Raw genomic sequence first — 24,402 nt, forward strand, 5'->3', positions numbered from 1 at the left:
TTCGGGGTGGTGTACTCACCTACAGGATCACAGGAACTGAGAGTGCCAAGTCAGACTCTCATCAGTAACACTCTGCTAGGTTATTATGGTACTGATAAACGTGAAATACCAGGCAAGTTCAAACAAAAGTATTGTTGATCACTAACCCTGGGCGGCCTGATGCTTCAGGTTTCTAAACATCAAAGGACTTTGATCTGCAGTTAATTCGCAGCTCTGTGTAGAAGGGAGGGAACCAGCACACACATTTTCCCAAGCACTCTTTTTCATTTAGGATGTACTGTGCTATTTTGGTCCACCTATCAGGCTAGCCTCTTTAGCTGTTTGTACTCAGGCTCGTGGTAGAGTGGTTTTTCCATTTCCTGTACACCTCTTAGTCTAGGGCAAGGGGAGTGACGCAAATGTGATTTGGGGGTAAAAACCATAGGGAAAACTATTCTGGAATTAATCATCATAAGGGAGAAAAATTGTAAGTTGTTTTTCAAATGACTTAAAGGGGCGCTGTGGATCATCTCCAAAGTGGGTTCTTTAGCATTAGGTGATGTGTTTCCTCAGCCCTGTAAACCCTGTCAAGAGGACTAAGCACGCATTTCACCTTTTGGAAATGGAAGAACAAGTTAGGGAAGGGGGCAGCTTGCAGTGGGTCCCTGGGTGTGTCCCAGGGAGATTAATGAGAACTCAAGTTTCCCCAGTTATGGTTGTGTCTTGGACCCATGCCCTCGGAAGGGCAGAAGGCAACCTCCTCAGGAGACCCATTGCCTCTGCTGTCTGGTCCCACTTGGCGGTGGAACAGTTTGCACATTTTATAAGTGGTGCTGGTCACTCTCCCCAGATGTCCTGGCAGAGAAACTGTCCTGGGTCTCTGCGGGATCGTTCAGCCCTTCCCACTGAAAACACACCAGCTGTCTTTAGGAACAGCAATCTCATATTTATTGAACTCCTCCTTTCCCAAAGCTCTTTAGTTCATGACATTTTATCCTTACAACACTCCTGGGGAGAGCTTAAGCCAGAAACAAGTCTCCCCATATCCAGAATAGAGAGCCCCAATTCCACTGAAGTGCATCAGCTGAAGGTCAAATGACTCCATGGGAGGACAGGGCCCAAGTGAGCTTCCACTTAGCACATGTCAGAGGTCAATGAGCTAAATCAGTGGTTCCCTGATTTAGCTTTTGGATTTCCTGATCCAATAGGATTTTCAAGTAATTGGGGGTGGGGGTTGTTGATAAAAGGTATACTGGTTTTTTGTATTTTCAAGTAAGGACTTAAAAATTTTTTTAATGTCATATGGTTTATAAAAGGACACTTTTGTAAACAAAAGTCCAAAATTTTAGGAAAAGCTAGCCACCTCAGAATAAAGAATGCTTCTTTAAGAAATGATAGTTGGAAATCATATCACTATATAGGTAATAAGAAAATTGATTAGTTTCAGAAAATGTTCAACATAAAACATCCTATGGCAATACATTGTAGGTGCATCATTATGACTGTTGGCTTGAAACACCCTGGTCTGTTTGGGGCTTGTATTCCATAATGCAGTCTACTGAAACTCAGTGTCACAGAAGCACGCTGACAAAGATGGAAGCAACCTGCAATGAGGTTTACATCATCTAGAACATTCTGAGAGAGTCTAAAAACAACATCCTCCCGACCTGAGCCACTTCTGCCTTCCCTCTGCAGGGCCAGGAAGAGAGCAGGCCATGGGGGCCAGAAGGCTTTCCGCAAGGGCTGTGGGAGGGAGACAGACTTGGCAGCTCAGCTCCGAGGTCTGCTGCTCCCAGGATGTTTGGGCAATGGCTTCCATCAGCCAGCTCAGGAAGCTTAGAATTGACTCTTGAAGAACTTCCCCCTACTGGTGAGAGCTGAATTCCAACAGGCACAGTCCTCAGACTGGGAGCCACAGGGCTGTGCCTGCCACAGCATGAAAGCTAGAAAGAAGAACAAAGAGAGTCTTGGAATGAGGAGTGGTTTCATCCCATGCCTTCCACCTGAGCAGCAAGTTCATGAGGGCTAGTGGTTTTCTGTCCAAGTATAGCTGACTCCCTGCTATTTCTGGGGAGAAGTGGAAGAGGGCAAGAGGTTCAAGACATTGTCCAAGAGGAAGGACAGAATATTACTTCCTGCCTACTTGCGTGTTTTGTCATGATGTGTGGGTGGCCAGAGCTAGTAGAAGCATCATGTTTCAGCTTAGGGACTGATTAGACACCATTTCCTCCTACTTGGGACTCTGAAATTGCCGCGTTCATACGGTAGTCCTAGACAGAATGTGTCACTCTTTCAGGAAGGCTGAGAATTCTCTGAAATTTTAATGTAAGTATGTGGGTATAAAACAAGTGGTCACACATATGTCAAGCAAGTAGGTTAATTTTGCTGTAAAAAGGGCCCACATCTCTCTCATATTCTCATAGGGGCCCACTGTAATTATATTCTCATTTAATGAAAACTGATTTCCCAATCAGAGTTACTGTATAACGGCACCACTACAGAATATGAGAAAGCATCATCTGTTTAGATGGAGGGGTGGGATCGAGTTTGCAGAGAAACCCAAGAAGAGTAACATACCCAGTTTCACATCTAGCTTTCTCTAGGCCCCTCCAACACACTTTATCTAGAGTTGTGAGGGTTAGCAAATAAAAGTACAAGATGCTCAGCTAAATTTGAATTTCAGATAAACAGCACATGCCTTCTTAGTATAAGTATGTCCCATGCAATATTTGAGACATATTTATACCAAACAATTTTGTCTTATTTATCTTAAATTCAGATTTAGCTGGTGTTCTGTGTCTATCTGGAAACACAGCCTGTGGCATGAGTCACTGTCACTTGTTTTCATGGGCCCCTCTTTTCCTAGAAAAGAAGACAATCTCAGATGCATCACCACTTGCAATTCTGTGCCCAGGGCTTCCAGGTACTTTTGCTCAGAGCCAAACATTTTGTAATTTCCCTTTTGGCCAGGGTGAGATGCAATCCCAGACTTGATCAGCAGGGGGCACCATTTTCTTAAAATAGATCCCCAGTGACATTTCTAGGGACTCAGAAAGGGGACTATTGAAGTTTCTGTGGCTCTGTCTTCCCTCTGGAGCTTCCCACTTCTCCCCACATCACCACCCTGCCAGAGTTATCTCTGTGAAACAAGAATCTGATCCTGTCGCTTCACTCCTTAAATCACTTCCAAGATTCCATGATTAACTCCCTAATACACTGTAAAAAGCCCTTGGGGATCCCACTGGAGTCTTTTCCCTGCTTCATCTCCTGCTGCTTCCACCCTACCTGATCCCACACTCCTCACACTTCTGCCACCCCACCCCCACCCCACCCCATTCATCGTGAGCTGTTTGCAGCTTCCCACTACAGTATTTGCTGTCATGCCTTTGTACTCACAGTTCCCTCCGCTTGGAATTCCATTTTCCACTTGATGCTTCTAGCGACTCCATTCATTCAACACATTTCACAAGCGTGCATTGAGACCGGTCCTGTACAAGGCACTCTGCTGTGGGCTGGAGACACTTGCAGGAGGCAGCTGACTGGCGCCTTTCCCTTATACATCTCATGATCAGGGCAGGGGAAAAACAACACATAAGCAACCAAATCAACAACGTACTCAGACTTAGCTCGAGGGATAACTGCTTTGGGTCCTCTGATGGCTTTCATTTTAAGGGTCCCAAATTCTGCCCAGTCGTGTGGATGAACATGGATGAATGAAAAGAACAAGCTTAACTCAACAGGGAAGCGGACGAGGTGGGCAGATATGGTGGGTGGATATGTGGCCTATGAGAGCACTGAGGGTACGTCCCACCTACAGGGGACAGTGGCTTTTCACCTCCTCTGGATTGTAGCCAGATTGGTTATTTCAAAAAAAAAAAAAAGCAATATTGACTTTTATGTGAACTCTGACAGTTTTTAAAATTCTTTGCCTGCTAAACTAAACGTGCCTACAAGTCAGATTTGGCCTATGGCCACCAGTTTGCCACCTCCCTTATTGCAACACTATATCACTGTCTTACATCTGGTTAGTATTTATATGAATTTTCTCCCCGAAGACTGTGTCCTTATGTCTTTATCCCCTAACACATAGTAACTGACACAGGGTAGATGCCAGTCAAACATCAATAAATGTCTATTGGGAATTTGGGGAGGAAGAAGGGAGGAAGAAGGAGACAAACTAGAAATAAGTTTGTTGATGGAAATTCTTAGTCCCACTGCTTTAGGCATGGGACAGATGGAACAAGAAAACCTGAAACAATTTATTGCTGAGTGTGTGTGTGCTCATGAGTGTGAGTTCCCATGTTAGCAGGTGTGATAGCTGGAAAATATGTCTAAGAACCATCAGCTCCTTTCTGAGTGAGCTCCCAAGCCATCTTTCCCCATTCTTGGCGGATGAGGGGGAGGAGAAGAATGCAGGGCTCAGGGTAGACTCCTGGCTTCCTTCCAGGACCTGTAGTCACTGGCACAGAGATCAGAAAGAGCTTATAGAGGTTTTTGGCACAAACTGATACATCCTCGGGGGAAGGTGTCTGGCAGCTGCTGCCACCCACTGCCTGCCCGCTAGAGTGCCCACTGCATAGCAAGCAGTTGTAGGGGTCAAAGTAAAACACTTTCTCTTCTCACTTGTCCAAAGTGAGATCATCAAAATGACCTCTCATCCTACATTGGGGGATCAAAACTCCCAACTTAAAGAGAAGGGTGAGGATGGCTTCGACTCCCCATCGCAGCCTCCAGAGACAGAGAGGAAGCCTGACCCCTGGAGCAGTCTGCTGATTCTGCTAATGGTATGCTGTCCTTTTTATCAAGAGAGGATGCTGCCTTGTACCCACGCAATGGAGCATTCTTGCTGCCCCAATGAATAAGGACATATCTTCAGAAAACAGAAATCTGAGGCTCAGAAAGTATATTTTTTCTGATTCACAGGAGAAGTAACCAGATCAATCAGAAATCAGAACTTCCATCTTGGCCCTGAAATCTCTTCTGGAACCTAAAAAACTGTAATTTTCTGGATCATGGAGGGTGGAGGGGCAGCCTGAAGTACATTGGAATCACTCTTTAAGCTGGATTATGGAAATTTTTGCTGCACGTTTCTCTCTCTGGTGAGAAGTATCTTGAAAGCCAAAGATCTATCCAACCTCCAGTGTGCCTTTTGCACCCTACCAGAGCTTGGCCAGCCAAAAGCTTTGAAGCAAGACCTTCCAGGAAGCAATTTCTCCCACAGGCAGTGCTGACTCAGCCCAGACTCCAAGCTCTCAGGCTGGTCCCTGGCCCAGAGTAGCCAGAAGGGGCAGAGGTGCACAGGGGGCTATGATCCTGGGTTGTATGATGCTGCCTAGAAGGGGAGATGGGGGTGCAAGACTAAATTGCACCCTAAATTGAACCCTAACTTTGAACCCTAAATTGCTTAAGCTTTTGCTAAGGATAAGGGGAGGGAGACTCAAATAGTGGCTTGAGTCCTCTGGGTTCCAGCATCCTTGGACAAAAACTATCTTTCCTCAATTCCCAGGGGTAGGGATGATGGCAAATTTAATATCTTTAATCTGGAAGTAAGACCATTCCCTGTCTCATTTGTAATCTGCCTGGGATCGGGGGTGACTGACCATCTATCTGGGGCCTCCATCTGACTCTTCAACATCCCCTTTCCCCAAAGGACCCCATTTGGATGAAAGGGAAACGTGCGCTCCCTCGGTTCTCTTCACTTTCTCTACAAACTGCCTAAGATTCCTCCCATCTCTGCCGCTGCCTGCCACCCTCCTGCCACTTCCCCTTCAGTCCTTCATGTCATTTTCCTCTCCCCATCTCCTTCCTTCTCTCTCTTTCTCACTCTCCCCCAGTTCTGACAGCGAATCTTTTCCCTGGCACAGACCCTCAGCTTGCTTGCCAGCCCTGCTGGGTTACTCGTCTCATTTCTGTAGCTTCTGTCCAATTAGCTCTCTGGCCAAGCTCATCGGGAGCCCTCTCCTCTGGCCCTGCTGCCTCCTTCCTTCCTGCTGCTAGCAACGCTATCACCTGTGATTCATTTCCATTTGGGAATGGGGGTAGAAAGTTGGTTGGAATAACCTGGGATGTGTTTGGCAATCTATTCTTTGTTCTTTGTTGAGGGCCCCAGCAGAGTTAAGAGAACTTTAAGGAAGAGAACACCCTTCCCTGGACCATTAAGGACTCCAGGATCTAGTTTTAATGAATGGGAGATCAAAAGCTTTTTAGAGTCAGCTGTCCTGAAAAACAAGGGCCCAATGACTGCGACAACTGCAAGCCCTGCCACGGAAGACAAAGCTGTGACTCAAAGGCATCACGTAGATGCTTTCTTGCTCATCCACGTTCCTGAGTTTAATGTCATTGGCTTGGGAATTAACTTTGAAACTTTTCCAACATAGATAAAAATAGAGCTCATAAATGCCATCCCAAGCACTTTCTGATAAGGTGGCCTTTTAAGGGAAGACTGGGCTCCCGGTGGATGGTGTGAGTCAAGGAGCCGCTCTTGCATTACGTTCAGAGTTTTTACAGGCTTCTGACCAGCCTGTGGCCAAACAGTGGATGCAGGAAGAGGAAGCTGATGGAGGCTTCTGTGCCTGAAACTATAGGATCCAAGTTCCTGAAAAGAATGTTTGTTCCTCTAGCTCATTCATTTATTCATCACACAAGCACTTATCTGAATACTCAACTATGTGCTAGAAATGTTTCCCTATACTGGAAACACAGTAGAGGAAAAAAATGGAAATTCTTGCCCCAAGGAGCTTATCATCTAGTGAGGAACAGAGAAGGAATCAGGCAATAGCAATACAGGAGTTGCAGTGAAAAGAGAAATATGGGAAGGCCTAGCTCAGGGCTAGGTAACATGCACAGCTTTCTGGAGGAATAGATAGATGAATTGAAGCTGGAGAATCAGCAGAGAATTAACCAGGAGAAGATGAGGTTAGATCAGGGAAAGGTGTGGAGGAGACTGTTCTGGGAAGAAGTAATAGTATGTGCAAAATGAGAGAACTTGGTGTTTTCAGAGATGAAAGCAGTTCTTTGTGTGACAGGAAACTCAGTTGCTGGGTACGGTGGGAAGCGTAAGACACAGCCTGGAGACTGAGGCATAGGTCACTGCTAAAGAGCCTCTCACCTCTGTTAAGGTTTTTATATTGAGGGCAATGAAGGGTGGAATGCAAAGAAATTACTTGATCAGATTGGTTTTTTAGAACTCTCAGTCTGGCTGCAGAGCATAGAATAACTGGAAGGGTGAAGACCTTCCATGTTTTTTCTGGCTTTAGGATCTTTATCTGGTTGGTCTGCTTTCCTGCCTCATAAATAAAGGTTGGAAGCCCAGGGAGGAGGCTGCTGTGATCCTGGGAAGGATGAGGGAAGTGTCAGAGAAGATAGAAGGAAGTAGGCAGAACTGGGAGATAACTAAAGTATAAAACTCTCAGAACTTGGTGCTGAATTAGAAATGGACTTGAGACGTCAAGGATTCTTTCCAGCTTCTAGGCTTGAGCTACTTGGTGAGATGAGAAAACACCGAAGAAGAAGCAGGTTTTACATCTGCTGGATATTATGTGCCTATGGTCTATTCAACTGAAGATATCAGGCTGATAGTTGGATATGTAAGTCTGGAGCTCAAGAAAGTCCTGGCTCAAGATAGATTCGGAATATTCTTTAGCAGATGGATGGCAGTGGAGCTGTGAGGGGAAAAAAAGGAGCCATCTCAAGGCAAGTGAGGACAGTGTGAAGAGGAGAGGAACTGAACATAATCCAAGGAAAGCTGATGTTCAAAGGATGGCCAAAAGAGGAGCCTGTAAAGAGGCTGAGAAAAAGTAGCCAGAAAGAAAGAAGGAAAACCAGGAGTAACGGTCTTCTGTCGTTGGCCTCCAGCATTCATTTCCTCCTTCTGCCAAGAGAGCCCTGAATTTCCTCTGGGGAATTCAATCCTAGCCTGTTCTCAGTTCCACAGTTTGGATCATAGGGGAGACATGCTGGCTGGCTCTTCCTCATCCACCTGACCCCCTCCCCACAGCCCTCCCACTTGCTCTCTGTACTCCAGCCACACTAATTTTCCTTGAGTTCCTAAAAAACTCCATGCTTTTTCTGGCCTAAGGGATCTTTATCTGGTTGGTCTGCTTTCCTTCCTCATTCCCCTTCTGCACACTCTTTGCCTGCTAAACTTCCTTACGTACTTCCAACCTTCTTTGACATTCCTTACACGTCTAGGGTTTTCTGTTGTACGTTCACTCATTCAGTACGTACTAAGCACCTTCTGTCTATGAGTCAGTACTGTGTTGAATTCTGGGACATTACAGAGAGCCAAACAAACGGGCTGGAGCCAACAACTGATTAGAGGAGACTGATGGTAAAAAAGTAAACACACAACTACAAGTTATTGTTAGTGCTGTAAAGGAAGTAAACTTAGTACCAAGATACCAAGAAGGTCCTGACCACTGAGGCTGGTGATCAAAAAAGGTTCTCTGAGGATGTGAAAATTAAACTGAGACCTGAAATAAGAGGCAGAACCAGCTAATGCGAAGAGTTAGGGGAAAAGCGTCAAGGCAGGGGGAACAGTAACGACAAACGCTCATGGAGGGAAAGAGCTTGATGGGTTCCAGGAACTGATAGATGGCCAGTATGGCTAAAATGAAGATGGGGGAGAAAAGCAAACAGGGCACATAGTTGACATGATGAGACACTTAAAGGCGGTGGTACAAAGTCTGGGTCCAATGGGAAGTTATTTAGGGTTTTTAAGCAGGGGGGCAGCATGATCTGACAAGTTTCAATTAGATTGCCCTAGTTGCAGAGTGAAGAATAGATTGAAGGACAAGCATAGAATTAAGAAGGCCAATTAGGACCCTATCACTGGGGTTAAGGCAAAAGAGGATGTTGGCTAGAACTTGAATGGGACTGAGGAGATGGAGAGAGGTGGACAGATCCAAGGGATGCTTTGAAACTAGAATTAAAGGGAATCCCTGATGGTTTACATATGAGGTATTAGAAGAGGACTCAAGGATGATGCTCAATCTTTGGCCTGAATGAGTGAAAAGAGAGCCAGATTGGCTTGGCTTGGACTGCCCCAGCCCCCTTTGCTGCTCCCCTCTTCCTTGGAAACCCTGAGGCAAATCTTCAGAAACCCAGAGCTTGAGAAGCAAGCTGTTTAGAAACCACTGGGCTGGAGACTCTCAGTGTGGTCCCTTCTAGTTTTGAAATTTTAAAATTCTAAACTGAAAACTCTTTGTGACTAGGGACAATATTTCTATTCTTTTGACTTCTCCTGTAGTTACCTTGGTAGAGCTCCGTACCTGGGGAGCATTCAGTAAGTGCTAGTTGACTGTTCATTTGGGCACAGATCTTCCATAATTGAATTTTAGATTAAATTCCCCCTTTAAAATAGGATTCTGATGCAGAATAAACTTTCAATTGAAATCAATTCACCTTGATAAAGTAGAGCCATGGCAAGGATAATCTAAAATTACAAAATCAGAAGTAACTTCTATTTGAGTGGAGACAGAGAAAAAATTGTTTTTGCTAAACAAATTATCTAGATTTAGGTAAATGTTATTTTAGGGCAAATAACATCAGGTAATGGATCAAGCCCATTCAGAATAGAACCAAGAAACCACTGAAAATAATTCATAACACTGAATATAACCTATATTTTATTAATATATTCTTTGTTGAAAACAAATACTGACGCTTCAAAACTTATTTTGAAAGAATGACTAGGTAATTCTTAAAACCATTTTAAAGATGAAGGAGGGCCTTTAATGGTGGTCCAGTGATTAAGACTCCATGCTCCTAATGAAGGGGCCATGGATTAGAACCTTCGTCAGGGATAAGATCCTTACATGCCACATGGCCAATAATAAATAAATAAAGCTAAACAAGATGGAGATGGAGCTGTGTGGCCAGTCCAGGACAAAAATCAAAGACAGGCTGGACTGAAACTTGCCATTTCCTCTCCTCTCTTTCCCACTGCATCTGCTCTGCTTGATCCTCCACTGTTCAGACATCATCTTTCCTAACCATTTCTCCAGGTTAAAAACTCAGAATTTCAATATCTATAAGCTCATTGATCAAATCCTCGGATAAGTATACCATTTCAAGTCTTTTGTTTTATAAAAGAGGAAAGTAAAGTAACAGAATGTCTTTTATACGCCAAGCATTTCTGAACAAACATGTCCTTCAGTGCTGCTTATTGCCCTATGATGAATGCCCATTTCACAGATGAGGTGGCAGGGTTGGTGGTCCAGCATCTGACTCTCTTCCTGCTTGGGATAAGTACCCTGCTGTGGACAGCATCAGTGAAAAGAAGTGCTGAAGGTGACACCATGGACATTATGGCAGCGACACCTTTTTCATTTTCCACCCCCGACCCCCAACACCACCACCACCAAGGTGGTCAGGGCCTGGGATGTGGTCTAGGATTAGTCAACAGGGTGCCACTGCCCGGGCTCTGGGTTTGCAGCCTGAGGCATACAGATGGAAAGAAGGTTAGCTGTCCTTTGCAACAGCCCAGCAGGGGCAAATGTGTCTGGTGGTGGCACTCTGGCAGTGCTCAGTGGTTGGACCTCCTGGCCATAAAGTCCTGCTGAAGAAGATTTTGTTCTTCCTCTATTAGTCCTTGGTTTCTGCTGAATTTCCGATTCTTCCACTCCTGATAATTCTGGGAGCCAGAGATATGTCTTCAGTAAATTCCAGCTGGGGCTGATGTAGCCAGCATTCGGGCAGTTCTTGCAACAAGAAACCTGACTGTCTCTGAGGAAACAGACTCCAGGGAGCTTGTCAGGGGCCCCACCTAGAAAGTGTCAATATTCTGGCCGAGAAGCCCATGCTGCTTCCTTGGTTCCATGCTTCCTGAACAAATCTAAAGAAGGGCATAGCGGAAATGAGCAAGGATGGCACACCTATTAGAGTGAGGCTTGAAGACCAGCGGGCATGTGAACACTTACCCCAGATCCACATTCAGTCACACATCCAAAAATAAGTGGGGTCTATCCTAGTCTGTGTATAGTGATTGTGATATGTTCAAATATGATTTCAGACAATTCTCACAACAACATGGTGTGGTGGACATTATTTTCTCCATTGCTCATATGGAAAAACTGAGACTCAATGAGGTTTGTCCAAGTTTATATTTAGTAAGCGTTAGTGCTGGGTTTGAACTTGAGTCTCCAGGCGAAGCGCCTGGAGCTCATTCATTAAGCCACAGCTGTTGCACTATGAAATTTAATCAATAAATATTTTGTCGCTGTCAATTTTCTATTAACCCCATCGCAGCCCTAGCACGACCTAATCAGTGTGTTCTTGTTGGTATGCTTCCTTGAGTGTAGTCTTACACCTGTATCTCAGGGGGTGTCATCTGCCTCTTTAGACAGGACTATGCTGGCAACCCACTCCAGTCTTCTTGCTTGGAAAATTCCATGGACAGACAAGCCTGGTTCATGGGGTCACAAAGAGTCAGACACACTGAGGGACTGAGCACACACACATGCCGCTGCTAAGGATCATCCTTCCTGCATTTCCCTCTCCTACGCCTCTACTCATCTGTGCATTCTTGCCTGCTTCTACCTCCCCTACCCCTTCAAGAGAAACCATGCCTTTGCTTATTGGACTGTAAAATGGAACTGAAGGTCCTCGTAGGCAGAATAAATACCAGACATCTTAGGGGTCTTTGGGACAGATTCCTTGCCCAGACCTGGCTCATGATGGCCAAAGAACGCTATGTCATTTGAGTTTTGGATTAAGAAAACAAGTTCTGCGTGTTTCCTACCATCACAAAGAGCAGTGAATTGAATTGGTGCCACTGTAAGCTTGATTGTTGTGGCATAGATAAAAGCCTCATTAAGTCCCTCATGAGGAAGAGAATTTTATTTTGAGGATAGAAGAATGGGGCAGGGGGTTTCTTGCTTGTGGTTACAACAACAAAACAGTCAATGGAGGAAATAATTAAATAACTGGACTCCCCCCGCCCCAACCAATCCTCGTCAAGAGACTGGGTGAGTTTTTAATTAGTGCTGCATTTTCAATAAATCCATATCTGTACGTGGTGCTGATTCTTTCCTGGATAAGGAAAGATAATAATGAGAATCCTATTTTTCAGTCCCACACTAAAGGGATGCCTAGTATATTTAATCATGCTGTAGAAATCCTGGCAGCTTTCTCTGAGCCCAGCCTCTGCTCTAATTACATTTCTAGATTTTAGTAAATTGAAAGGGAAAATGTAGGAACAAAATAATTAAAACCGAAGAGGAAGTGCATATTAAAAAGGAGAAGCTGTTTAAAATTCTTCCACATAGTGCTTCCAAGGACGTCTACAGTCATTTAATCAGATCCACACCAAATCAAAGCCCTTTGTACAGAGGCTGGTGAGATCATGTCTCAGGTGGGCGGTATGGTCCACACAGAAGAATGGGAGCCTCATCACACCAGGCTACAGATGGGCATAGACTTGTACGTCCTTCCAGATCTCTAGAGATTCAGGGCCAGCTGGGACAAGCTGCTGGTGCAGACTCACCAGCTCTGAGGAGTCACTTCCCAGGTCCCAGGCAGAATCTCACTAAACTGTAATGATCAGCCCCAATTGTGAGGTAGCTAAAGTATGTTGACCATGCCTCCAGTTCTCTCCTTCTGCACCCCTTCCCCACCTCCATGCTTCTCCCCTCCAAGAAGTGAGAGTGAAAAGAAGTGAAAGCGTTAGTCACTCAGTGTCCGACTCTTTGCAACCCCATGGACTGTAGCTCACCAGGCTCTTCTGTCCATGGGATTCTCCAGGCCAGAATACTGGAGTGGGTTGCTATTTCCTTCTCTAGGGCATCTTCCCGACCCAGGGATTGAACCCAGGTCTCCTGCATTGTAGGCAGATTTGTTACCCTCTGAGCACCCCTTCCCCACTTCCATACTTCTCCATCCAAGGAGTGGTACACTTTTTCTTTCTTCCCTGCCATCCTGTGAAATCTGAAGTCAAGAGAACAGTAAATTAACAGCTTCAGTGACACTAGGAATCGATTCTTTGTAACTGGTTACTGGGTTGCCTGTGGGGCACTCTACATTTATTCAAGGACCAAAACCCTTGATGCCTTCAGATAATGGAATGAAATGTTTGTTATGATGATTATGATGAGTGAGTGAAATCTAGTTGGAAAGTTTCAAGCATCAGCCTAATAGGTGACAAAGTACTTCTTGTTTTAAGTGGTGCAGGGATAGTAACCACATCATTGTTGAATTTAGGATCTCCATTTAAAATAAAATTTTTTGGCTGTGCTGGGTCTTTGTTGCTTTGTGTGGGCTTTCTCTAGCTGCAGTGAGCAGGGGCTACTCTTCGTTGTGGTGTGCAGGCTTCTCATTGTGGTGGCTTTCTCTTGTTGTGGGGCACAAGGCTTTAGGAGCACAGGCTTCGGTAGCTGTGGCACACAGCCTTAGTTGATCCCAGGCACGTAGAATCTTCCTGGACCAGGGATTGAACCCACATCTCCTGCATTGGCAGGCGGATTCCTATCCATACACCACCGGGGAAGTCTAGGATCTCCATTTCTTGATCATTTTGGCTAAAATATGGGTTGAGGAAGCTTTAGGAGTGTTTTGTCTGTCATTCCAAGGATATTTTGTAGGGTCTGCTTGTGCATTTGAAAGTGGACAACAGTCTGGTACTGTCACAGCCTCCCATGTGGTTTGGCTCATGTACTTTCCAGCTGTCCCTGCTGAACAGACTCACCAGCCAAGGGGCCCCAGGACACATGCGGCAGGACATAGTGAGCACTGTGTCCTGGAGACAGTCCCACAGAAGCAGAGCTTCCAGAAGCTTCCAGTTTTCACAAGGCAGGGTTCATACTTTGTCACCCCATGACCCACAGGTTTATCTGGTTGCTTTTTTGGATAAGACACTTCCTCACATGTTTGTGTGTGTGTGTGTGTGTGTGTGTGTCTACATAATGATACAATCTCAGTATGGAAAAGAGACAATGCCTGCTCCAGATTATTTGGCTCGATTCAGTAAGAATAAAATTTTTAAAGTTTAATCTTAGGCAAGAATTGTAGCAATAACAAATCAAATATTCCATCACTGGTGAAGGCAACTTCTTTCTCCTAGGGCCCAGAGGCTCTGAGACCTTTTTTTTTTTTTTTTTAAGGTTTTTTTAACTGCACTATGCAGCATTCAGGCAGAATCTTAGTTCCCTGACCAGGGATCAAACCAGTGCCCCCTGCAGAGGAAACACAGAGTCTTTCTTAACTGCTGGACTGCCAGGGAAATCCCTGAGATATATTTCTTTTACTCAACTCAGCAATCAATGATAGTCCTTAGGAGACAGGATGTGAGACCAACTGGGGACCCAGGTGTCCAAGAAAATAAATTGTTCGTGAATCAGCTTGCTATCAGTTAAGCCACCTACATGCCCACCTTACCGCAAAAGAATGGGCCTTTTTGTTTTTGTTTCCGAAAGCTCAACTTTTTAAGTTACTTAAAAGTCTCTAACATCATCAAAAAGTTCAAAATATTTTACTGACACAGAGCTGGTTAGAAAAATGAGGTAATATATGTAAACGTCTTTAGTAATCCACAAGCTGCTAGTGAATATAAGGTGCTGTTGTTAAATGTCTTTATTGTTACGCTCACCCGACTCCCAATCTTGGTGAGCCGCTGTTTCGTCCTCGCACCTCCGCGCAGACTGCCGCGCCCTACACGCGACCCTCTGCGAGTTCCCGCCTCTTTTTTCTCAAGCCCCTCCTTCCCTTCAAATCTTCGGGCCCTGGCGACACAAGGGACGCATGCGCAGTAGGGAAGGTAGGCGGAGTCTTGAGGCAGAGGGAGGAGGAGCTGGAGAACCTAAAAAGGGGAGGGGAGTCGGAGTAGAGGAGGCGGAGGCCGCGCGGGGTGGGGCCCCGGCGGGTACGCGCTCGCTGCGTCGACGTGCTGACGCCATGACGCCCCGACCGGTGTGTTTCGGTGTGTGTGTGTGTGTGTGAGTGTGCGCGCTCCTTGTGTGTGTGTATTTGTGTATCGGCGGTCTCGCAGGTCCCGGATGTTGCGGACAGTATGAGGCGAGCGCAGGGGGACGGGGACCAGCAGCTGTCGCCGCCGCTCTCAGGTGAGTGGGGGGAGGAGAGTCGAGGGAAAGGGTTGTCCTGTCTGAGTGGGGGGGGGTGTCTCCCTTAAGAGGTGACTGACCCCCCACTCTCCGCCCCCCCACCACCCCGCGCCGCACATAGACTGTTTTCTGCCCCATTTCCCACATCCCGGATTACATGGCCCGCGAATGCCAGCAGTCGTGCCTTCTCCTAATCCCAAGCATTCAGGAGACACAAACGCGCCCCCTGCCTTCGGCCCCCCCCCATGATTTTCCCAGTCCCATCCCCCTTGCCAAATAGTGAGCTGTCGCCTGCGGCGAGATGGGTGACTGCGCATGCTCGAGTGTGAACAAGCTAGGGGTGCTTGGTCGCTGCCCTCGGGGCGCATGCGCATCGCTGTGTTGCAGGGACCTGCGGGATAAAGAGCCACTTGACCGCGCGCCCGCCTTCTTCCTAGGCAGTGGGCTAGACTTGGTGCCAGATAGTGGGCCTGTTGCTTCTCTCCAAAAGGGAGGGTTTAAATTACTTGAGGGAATTTATGACAAAGCACCTTTCGCGTCTTGTGTTGTCATAGGGATTCCCAGGCTCCAAACGCCTCCGAGAGCAAGCATTCCCTACGCTGACCCTATTTTGGAAACTGCCATTGGAACTTATAGTTTTAGTATTCCTTTTCTTTCCTCGGATTCTTCCATCGTCATGTTGTATCGCTAATGCAAACCTCCTCTAAATTTAGGAGTAGGTGGCAATTGTTCTGGCAAGGGATTTTGGTAGCCTTTCTAAGGAGGACTAGGGCCATAAAAAAGAAAGTAAGGGGGGTTTCCTTTTAGTAAAATTACTTATTCTCACAGAACCAGATGAAGTAAAGAGTATAAGGCTTAGAGTAGTAACTGTACATCAAGACATCTATGTACTCTGATCTCTAGCCCTCCTCGGTGTGACCTATTTGCCTCTTTTTTGGTAAAAGATCTTCTTTAGTGCTTTCGTTTTTAGCTGTACATTATTGATGTTTTGAATAGCACATGAAAAAAGCAATCTGAAACTACTGGTGAGCGATAACTTAGCCAGTGGAAGTTTTAAGTAACAAGAATGGTGTTTCTTTCACATTTGCAAATAACAAAGAGCAATTTTTAAAATGAACTTTAAGGTGCAGTAATATCTCAGTGATCTAGAACCTGTGTTTTCAGTTGGAAGATTATACATGGTCCCTTGATTTGCTCCTATGTTGCCACTCTTGAATACTCGCTGCCATCAGAACAGGGTGAAGAGATGATAAACTCTTACAAGCAAAAGGTTTGCTGAATAGCATTGAAATGAATAGTTAAATTGTTGGCGGGGGTGGTGGTGCACATTTTCTCTGTTCTTTTAGTTGTCTTTGCCAACCTTGCTTCCTGTCTGGATAACTTAGGAATGGGACATATTATTCAGTTCAGTTCAGTTCAGTGGCTCAGTCGTATCCGACTCTTTGCGACCCCATGAATTGCAGCATGCCAGGCCTCCCTGTCCATCACCAACTCCAGGAGTTCACTGAAACTCATGTCCATTGAGTTGGACATATTATTAGGAAGCCTTATTTTCTCTTTTCTTTCCTTTGTGTTCTTTCTTTGATCCTCATCTCTCAAGGCTTTTTGGGGGAGAAGGGGTTGTCATTCTTAACTCTAGGGCCTTAAGTTCTTGGGCTTTAAAGTATATATATATATTTTACTTCCTCATTTTACTGTGGCCTTGGCATGGTTCAGCTGTCTTTCATGCTGTTTTCTGTTGTAATGGTTACAGCTGGAGCCAAGCAATGACATAGGAAGCACAAGAATTTGGGGGGCATATATCTTCTTGTCAGAGAAGGCAATGGCACCCCACTCCAGTACTCTTGCCTGGAAAATCCCATGGATGGAGGAACCTGGTAGGCTTCAGTCCACGGGGTCGCTAAGAGTCGGACACGACTGAGCGACTTCACTTTCACTTTCCACTTTCATGCTTTGGAGAAGGAAATGGCAACCCACTCCAGTGTTCTTGCCTGGAGAATCCCAGGGATGGGGGAGCCTGGTAGGCTACCATCTGTGGGGTCACACAGAGTCGGACATGACTGAAGTGACTTAGCATGTATCTTCTTGTATCCTTTGAAAGAGCTGGACATTCATCTTTTTTCTTGTGTGAAGACTGAGAAGTATAAGTTATTGTGACCACCTCATGCTTAGGCTGGGGGTGGTTGATGTCCATTTGATACTTTGGGACTTATCCTTTTAGAGCTCTTCATAGTGGTTAGTTTAGTGCTTGGAGATGTTCAGTGTTGCCTATGTCCAGACTTCTGTCAGGTAGTTTGGTAAAATCTTTTTTATTTCTTTAATTTTTAAAAATTTTTGGCCATGCATGCAGCATGCAGGATCTTAGTTCCCTGAGCAGGGATTGAACCCGGGCCACCTGCAGTGGAAGCACAGCCTTAACCACTGGACCACCAGGGAAGTCCCCTAGTCTGGTAAAATTTGGAAGTAAAATGCAGGTAAATAAATGTCCTTTTTTCTTCTCAGTAGACTTCTGTCATATAGGGTGCTTTCTTTTTATCTGGTTGAATTTACTGAAGTCTCATAAAAAAGTTGTATGGTGTGAAGACATGAAATGCTTTTAGGTTAAGATAAGTATTAAATAATTCAGATGGGTGCAATGTGTTCAGTTGCTCAGTTCTGTCTAACTCTTTGCTGCCCCATAAACTGTAGCTCCTCTGTCCTTGGAATTTTCCAGGTAAGAACACTGGAGCATGTTGCAGTTTCCTACTCCAGGGGATCTTCCTGACCCAGGGATTGAACCAGCATCTGTTATGTCTTCTGCGTTGGCAGATGAATTCTTTACACTAGCGCCACCTGCTGCTGCTGCTAAGTAGCTTCAGTCGTGTCCAACTCTGCGCGACCCCATAGACGGCAGCCCACTAGGCTCCTCTGTCCCTGGGATTCTCCAGGCAAGAATACTAGAGTGGGTTGCCATGGGAAGCCTTAAATTGGTGTAGAGCCTTGTTTAAAAAAATAACTCTTTAAAATGGGTAACACATGTACACACATACGATACAAAAATCAGAAACTACATAGAATATGTCCTCCTTTCATCCTTCTAGATACCTCCCTTGAAGGAAATTGTTTCCTGTATCTTGTTTACCTTGCATAGATAAGGCTTTTACATGCATATGCAACTATATATTCTTTGGTGTTTTTGTTTTTATTTGTTGTTTACATAAATGGTAAGATTCTATACCTACTATTCTGCACTTTGCTTTTTTCACTTAGTATATCTTGGCTGTCATTTCATACAGTACATAGAGTACCTCTTCCTTTTTTTTTTTTTTTTAACCTCTTCCGTTTTGAAAGCTGGCAGATATTCTGCTGTATAGATGTGCCATTATCCAGCCAGCGTTTATTGGATAGTTAGGTTGTTTCCAGTGCTACAGTTAATTCCTCATGTGTCCTTTTTATGTACATCGATGTCTGTTGGATTAATTCCAGGTGGAAAGTTATATGGATTTTTAATGTTGTTAAATATTGCTAAATTGCTTTTCATAAAAGTTGTATTAATTTATATTCCTGCCAGCAGTGTGAGTCTGGCTCTTTCCTCACCAGCACTGTACTATCTGATTTTTTAAGTCTTCCTGCAGGAGACTTCCCTGGCAGTCCAATGTGGAAAATCCATGCTTCCAGTAAGTGGGCATGGGTTTGATCCCTGGTCAGGGAACTAAGATCCTTCGTGCCTCACAATTCAGCCAAAAAAAACAAAACAGTAACAAAAACAATAAAACTTCGTGCACTCTTTTGTGTGAGATTTTAAAGTTCATTATGTACCTTGTTAAGCTTCATTATCCCCAGGAGTTGTGGATAAATATTGTCACTGTTTTGCAGACCAGAGGTAGTGGTGAAAGATATTGTTGGACTGAAGAATAATCTCATGAGAATAAAGTCATATGCCTGGATAACGTGGCTTTTTAAAAGCAATGCTAGGAAGACACGTACAACTTGTATTCTAATTTCTCCCTATCACACTTGCTGATTGTTTCTCCATGGGAAATTCTGTAACCCCATAAGTGATGTTTGATGATCTCCCTTTGAGAGCTGTGACTCAAGATTGTTTATACAAGTGAACTGCTACTCTGTTGAGAAATTAAAAGACTAACTCAGTTATTTGAGATGCTTTTCTGAGTGCCTGCACAGAATATTGCTGCTAGTACTCTGAAAGATAGTTGCAGAATGTGTGCTTCACTATGAATTGTGAGCAAATAGAGGAGAGTTCATTTGGGAGGCCTTCCTGGAGGAAAGGAAGTGCATTTTGAGCTGTCTAGGTAAAAAATTGTAAACATACAGAAAAATGGAAAGAATAGTACAGTTGTCATCTTTATACCAATTACTCCCTAGATTCCAACAGTTTTTCATGTTTTACTGTATTTGTTTTATCTGTATATGTGCATGCGTGCATACTCAGTCTCTTAGGTTGTGCCTGACTCTTTGTGGCCCTATGTGTAGCCCACCAGACTTCTCTGTCCATGGGATTCTCCAGGCAAGAATAATGGAGTGGGTTGCTGTGCCCTCCTTCGGGGGATCTTCCCAACTCAGGGATTGAACCTGGGTCTCCTGCATTGCAGGCAGATTCTTTACTGCTGAGCCACTGGGGGAGCCACTTTATATGTGCATATGTGTTTGTATATAATATATAAATCTTTACATTGTAGACATCATGACACTTTAATACTTTAAATACTTTAGTGCATCTTTTTAAAACAGACATTGTTTTAGTTCATTGATCTTACAATACATTGTCACAGCGGAGGCAATTAACAATACTTTCCCAGTACCATCTAATATCTAATTCATGTTCAGGTTTTCCCAGTTGTCTCCAACACAACACTTGTTAGCTATTGGTATTTTTTTCTCCAAAAATGTTTCCTTAGTCTCTTTTTAAATCTAAACCACTTTATTTAGGATCAATGCAGTCTTTCCTTTTGAAGAGACCAGGCCATTTGTCTTGTATAATATATCACTTCTAGAGTTTTCTGAGAAACTGGAGATTCCTCTCAGTTTCATGTAATTTGTTCCTTTATCCCTGTATTTCCTTACAAACTGGCAGTGAAGTCTTGGCTAGATTCAGTTAAACATTTTTGGTAATAATACTTCATAGGTGATGCTGTGTACCTCATGTCACATCACAATAAGAGAAACATCATGTCATAATGTCTGACTGTTAATGGTGATGGATTTGTTTGTTCAAGATGATAAATACCAGATCTCTCCATTGTAAAGACTTTGTAATTAGCAGGTAGAGTAGTGACACTTTGACACAATACTCTTATGCTTCTTCAGCAGCCTTTATCACCTACTGATAACAGTCTTTGCCTGAATCAACTATTTCTTTGGCTATTACAAAATGGTAATTTTCTAATTCTAACATTCCTTTTATATTGATTAGCCTTCCATCATCTGTAAAGATATCTCTCATCAGTTAGGAATAGATTATAATTTCTTCCCAAAAGTTCAGATAAATTCTTAATTTACTCAGAATCCTTTAGCAATTTTCTGAGTAAGAAGTTGGTATACCTCTAATGATAGGAAATGAATTTTCTTTTTTTTTTTTTTTTTGCTCTGTTTTGGTATCTTTATAAACTCATGGATTTTAATTTTCTCTGTGTTTTACCAATAATCACAGACTTTTTTTTTGGATGCTCAAAATGTCCCATGTTTGACCTTTGGGAGCCTTTTACACTTGGTGTATAAGCTTCTAGTAGAGGAAGTCGCTGAATGACTTTCTTTTTTCTTGTCTCAGATGTCCCCTCACCTTACCTCTGTATGCTTATATATCTATACTACACTTCCTTCCATTTTAATAAACTGTGTTGTTAATCTCCGTATGGAGCTTCTGTCCCCAAATTCTAACAACTAAAGGTGTCTTTTTTTTAACACAGTGCACCTAGTGTTTGATTCATTTCTGTGTCACTGGCATTGTTGGATTCTGAATCTTAGACCTCACAGCTTTCTTATCTTGAGTACTCTTTGTGAAAAACAGCTAGTATCTCTCAAGAGAGCGTTGCTTCCCAACCCCACGTCACAAATACAAGGTTAGCTATAGAAGAGACTGGATTTCCCTGTCGGCTCAGACAGTAAAAGAATCCACCTGCAATGCCGGGAAACCCGGGTTTGATCCCTGGGTTAGGAAGATCCCCTGGAGGAGGGCATGGCTACCCACTCCAGTATTCTTGCCTGGAGAATTCCCATGGACAGAGGTGCCTGGCGGGCTACAGTCCATAGGGTGGCAAAGGGTCAGACATGACTAAGTGACTAAGCATAGCACAGCATAGAAGAGACTGTGGAATTTCTTTTCTCATGAGCAAACTTGCTTTTTTTCCCTGAGATGAAAGGTATACAAGATGAAATTTATAAACTGATAATTTGTATATAATATTTTCGAGATGTGGGGTTTTGAGCATTATATACCTTTGTGTGTACATGTATAAGTGTGTGTGTGTCTTTCCTCCCTTTTCCTTATTCACACACATTTCTCCAACACAGTTGGAGTGTTATGTAAGATTATGCTGTAATAACATATATTTTTCATTATCACAAGATTTCATCATGAAAAAGTGACAAATTGTTCATAATTAAGGAAAATTTTCAGATAGGCCATGAGCTCTAATATCTAGCTGTCTTAACACAGGGTCTGGAACAGTACTAAATCCTGTGGATTTCTGTTGTGTGCTGTGGACTCAGAAATGTTGATGCATCCTCAGTGTTTCCTGAAAACCCATCACACTAATAAAAGTTAATACAAGGGAAAGATACAGTGGAGCTATATTCTAAACCTGTTTAGGGTCTAAACTAATTCCTCAGTCAGTCAGTTCAGTCACTCAGTCGTGTCCAACTCTTTGCGACCGTATGGACTGCAGCACGCCAGGCCTCTCCCTGTCCATCACCAACTTCCGGAGTTTACTCAAACTCACGTGCATAGAGTCGGTGATGCCATCCCACCATCTCATCCTCTGTCGTCCCCTTCTCCTCCTGCCTTCAATCTTTCCCAGCATCAGGGTCTTTTCCAGTGATTCGGTTCTTCACATCGGGTGGCCAAAGTATTGGAGTTTCAGCTTCAGCATTAGTCCTTCCAGTGAATATTCAGGACTGATTTCCTTTAGGATGGACTGGTTGGATCTCCTTGCAGTCCAAGGGACTCTCAAGAGTCTTCTCCACACCACAGTTCAAAAGCATCAATTCTTCAGTGCTCAGCTTTCTTTATATTCCAACTCTCACATCCATACTTGACTACTGGAAAAACCATAGCTTTGACTAGACAGACCTTTGTTGACAAAGTAACGTTTCTGCTTTTTAATATGCTTTCTATGTTGGTCATAACTTTTCTTCCAGGGAGCAAGCATCTTTTAATTTCATGGCTGCAGTCACCATCTGTGGTGATTTTGGAGCCCCAAAAATAAAGTTTTCACTGTCACTGTTTGCCCTGTTTCCCCATCTATCTGCCATGAAGTAATGGGACCGGATGCCATGATCTTAGTTTTCTGAATGTTGAGCTTTAAGCCAACTTTTTCACTCTCTTCTTTCACTTTCATCAAGAGGCCCTTTAGTTCTTCACTTTCTGCCATAAGGGTGGTGTCATCTGCATATCTGAGGTTATTGATATTTCTCCCGGCAGTCTTGATTCCAGCTTGTGCTTCATCCAGCCCAGCATTTCTCATGATGTGCTCTGCATTTAAGTTAAATAAGCAGGGTGACAATATACAGCCTTGACATAGTCCTTTCCCTATTTGGAACCAGTCTGTTGTTCCATGTCCAGTTCTAACTGTTGCTTCCTCACCCGCATACAGATTTCTCAAGAGGCAGGTCAGGTGGTCTGGCATGCCCATCTCTTGAAGAATTTTCCACAGTTTATTGTGATCCACACAGTCAAAGGCTTTGGCATAGTCAATAAAGCAGAAGTAGATATTTTTCTGGAACTCTCTTGCTTTTTCGATGATCCAGCGGATGTTGGCAATTTGATCTCTGGTTCCTCTGCCTTTTCTAAATCCAGCTTGAACATCTGGAAGTTCACGGTTCACGTATTGCTGAAGCCTGGCTTGGAGAATTTTGAGCATTACTTTACTAGCGTATGAGATGAGTGCAATTGTGCAGTAGTTTGAGCATTCTTTGGCATTGCCTTTCTTTGGGATTGGAATGAAACTGACCTTTTCTAGTCCTGTGGCCACTGCTGAGTTTTCCAAATTTGCTGGCATATTGAGTGCAGCACTTTGACAGCATCCTCGTTCAGGATTTGAAATAGCTCAACTGGAATTCCATCACCTCCACTAGCTTTGTTCGCAGTGATATTTCCTAAGACCCACTTGACTTTGCATTCCAGAATGTCTGGCTCTAGGTTGGTGATCACACCATCACGATTATCTGGGTCGTGAAGATCTTCTTTGTATAGTTCTGTGTATTCTTGCCACCTCTTCTTAATATCTTCTGCTTCTGTTAGGTCCATACCATTTCTGTCCTTTATTGTTCCCATCTTTGCATGAAATGTTCCTGCCTTAGCAGAAAATGATTTATAAGACTCTTAACCATTTAGTGATGTTTTGAGTAACTTACGGATTTCAGGTTACTCAAAGCCTGACAATAACAGTATTCTGATATTTATCTGAAATTCAGTTTTCTTTTTGCCATCTTGTCATATTTACTTTCAGATTTTATAAGCTTATTCTCAACCTGGTTTCATAACAGTACTGGCTCCTTACTAAATTTTGGTTGTGTATTCAGGGAAGCACACCTGTTTCTTGTGTTTGTTTTCAGTTATGGTGAATCATTCCAGTAGCTTCCTTTACTTTTGTTTTTGACAAGCTCCTGTTATAGTAAAAAATGATTTTGAAGCTTAGCCTCTTTAGGAAACACTTGGCCCTTCATTCTTGCAACTATGGTCATGTTTTAATAGAATTGGCAGGAGTTGTACAGTTGCTGTGTGTGGCAAAGTTGGTCATGCAGCTTTGGGAATGCTGGATGCAGACCTCAAAATGGGACTTATACAGTTGGACAGTAACCCTTACTTGACCGTGAAGACCTTTATTCTTTTTTTTTTTTAACAATTCAAAAAATTAAAAAAATTTTTTTACTGTGCCGTATGGCGTATGGGATCTTAGTTCCCCAACCAGGGATCAGACCTGCACTCCTTATAGTGGAATCATGAAGACTTAACCACTGGACCACCAGGGCAGTTCCCGAAGACCTTTATTCTTTAGTGTTGCTTTCTAAGAAGCTGTTGGCGTAAATCTTTGGGCTGAGGCACCAGCTATATCAAAGAAGAGCTTGCAGTAGTTCTCTGAAGGCCTCTAATTCCTCCTAGCAATCTTTTTATTTGTAAGGAAAAAGATATATATGTAATCATTCACTGTGA

The 24,402-nt window shown here is 43.8% G+C and overlaps 1 protein-coding gene across 3 annotated transcripts in view; it reads left to right on the top strand.

Annotated features, from left to right (window-relative positions):
- The first annotated feature begins 14,728 nt into the window (after positions 1-14,728).
- Positions 14,729-24,402, top strand: part of SPOP (speckle type BTB/POZ protein) — an 82,672-nt gene continuing 72,998 nt past the window's right edge. The window contains exon 1 of one of the 3 annotated variants that reach the window (XM_061391437.1): positions 14,729-15,032. The gene's annotated coding sequence lies outside the window, so the exon portion shown is untranslated. The remainder of the gene's footprint in view (positions 15,033-24,402) is intronic. The other 2 variants (XM_061391439.1, XM_061391438.1) reach the window with 2 other exon arrangements.

Source organism: Bos javanicus, chromosome 19 (genome assembly GCF_032452875.1).
Source record: "Bos javanicus breed banteng chromosome 19, ARS-OSU_banteng_1.0, whole genome shotgun sequence".
Classification (NCBI taxonomy): Eukaryota; Metazoa; Chordata; class Mammalia; order Artiodactyla; family Bovidae; genus Bos; species Bos javanicus.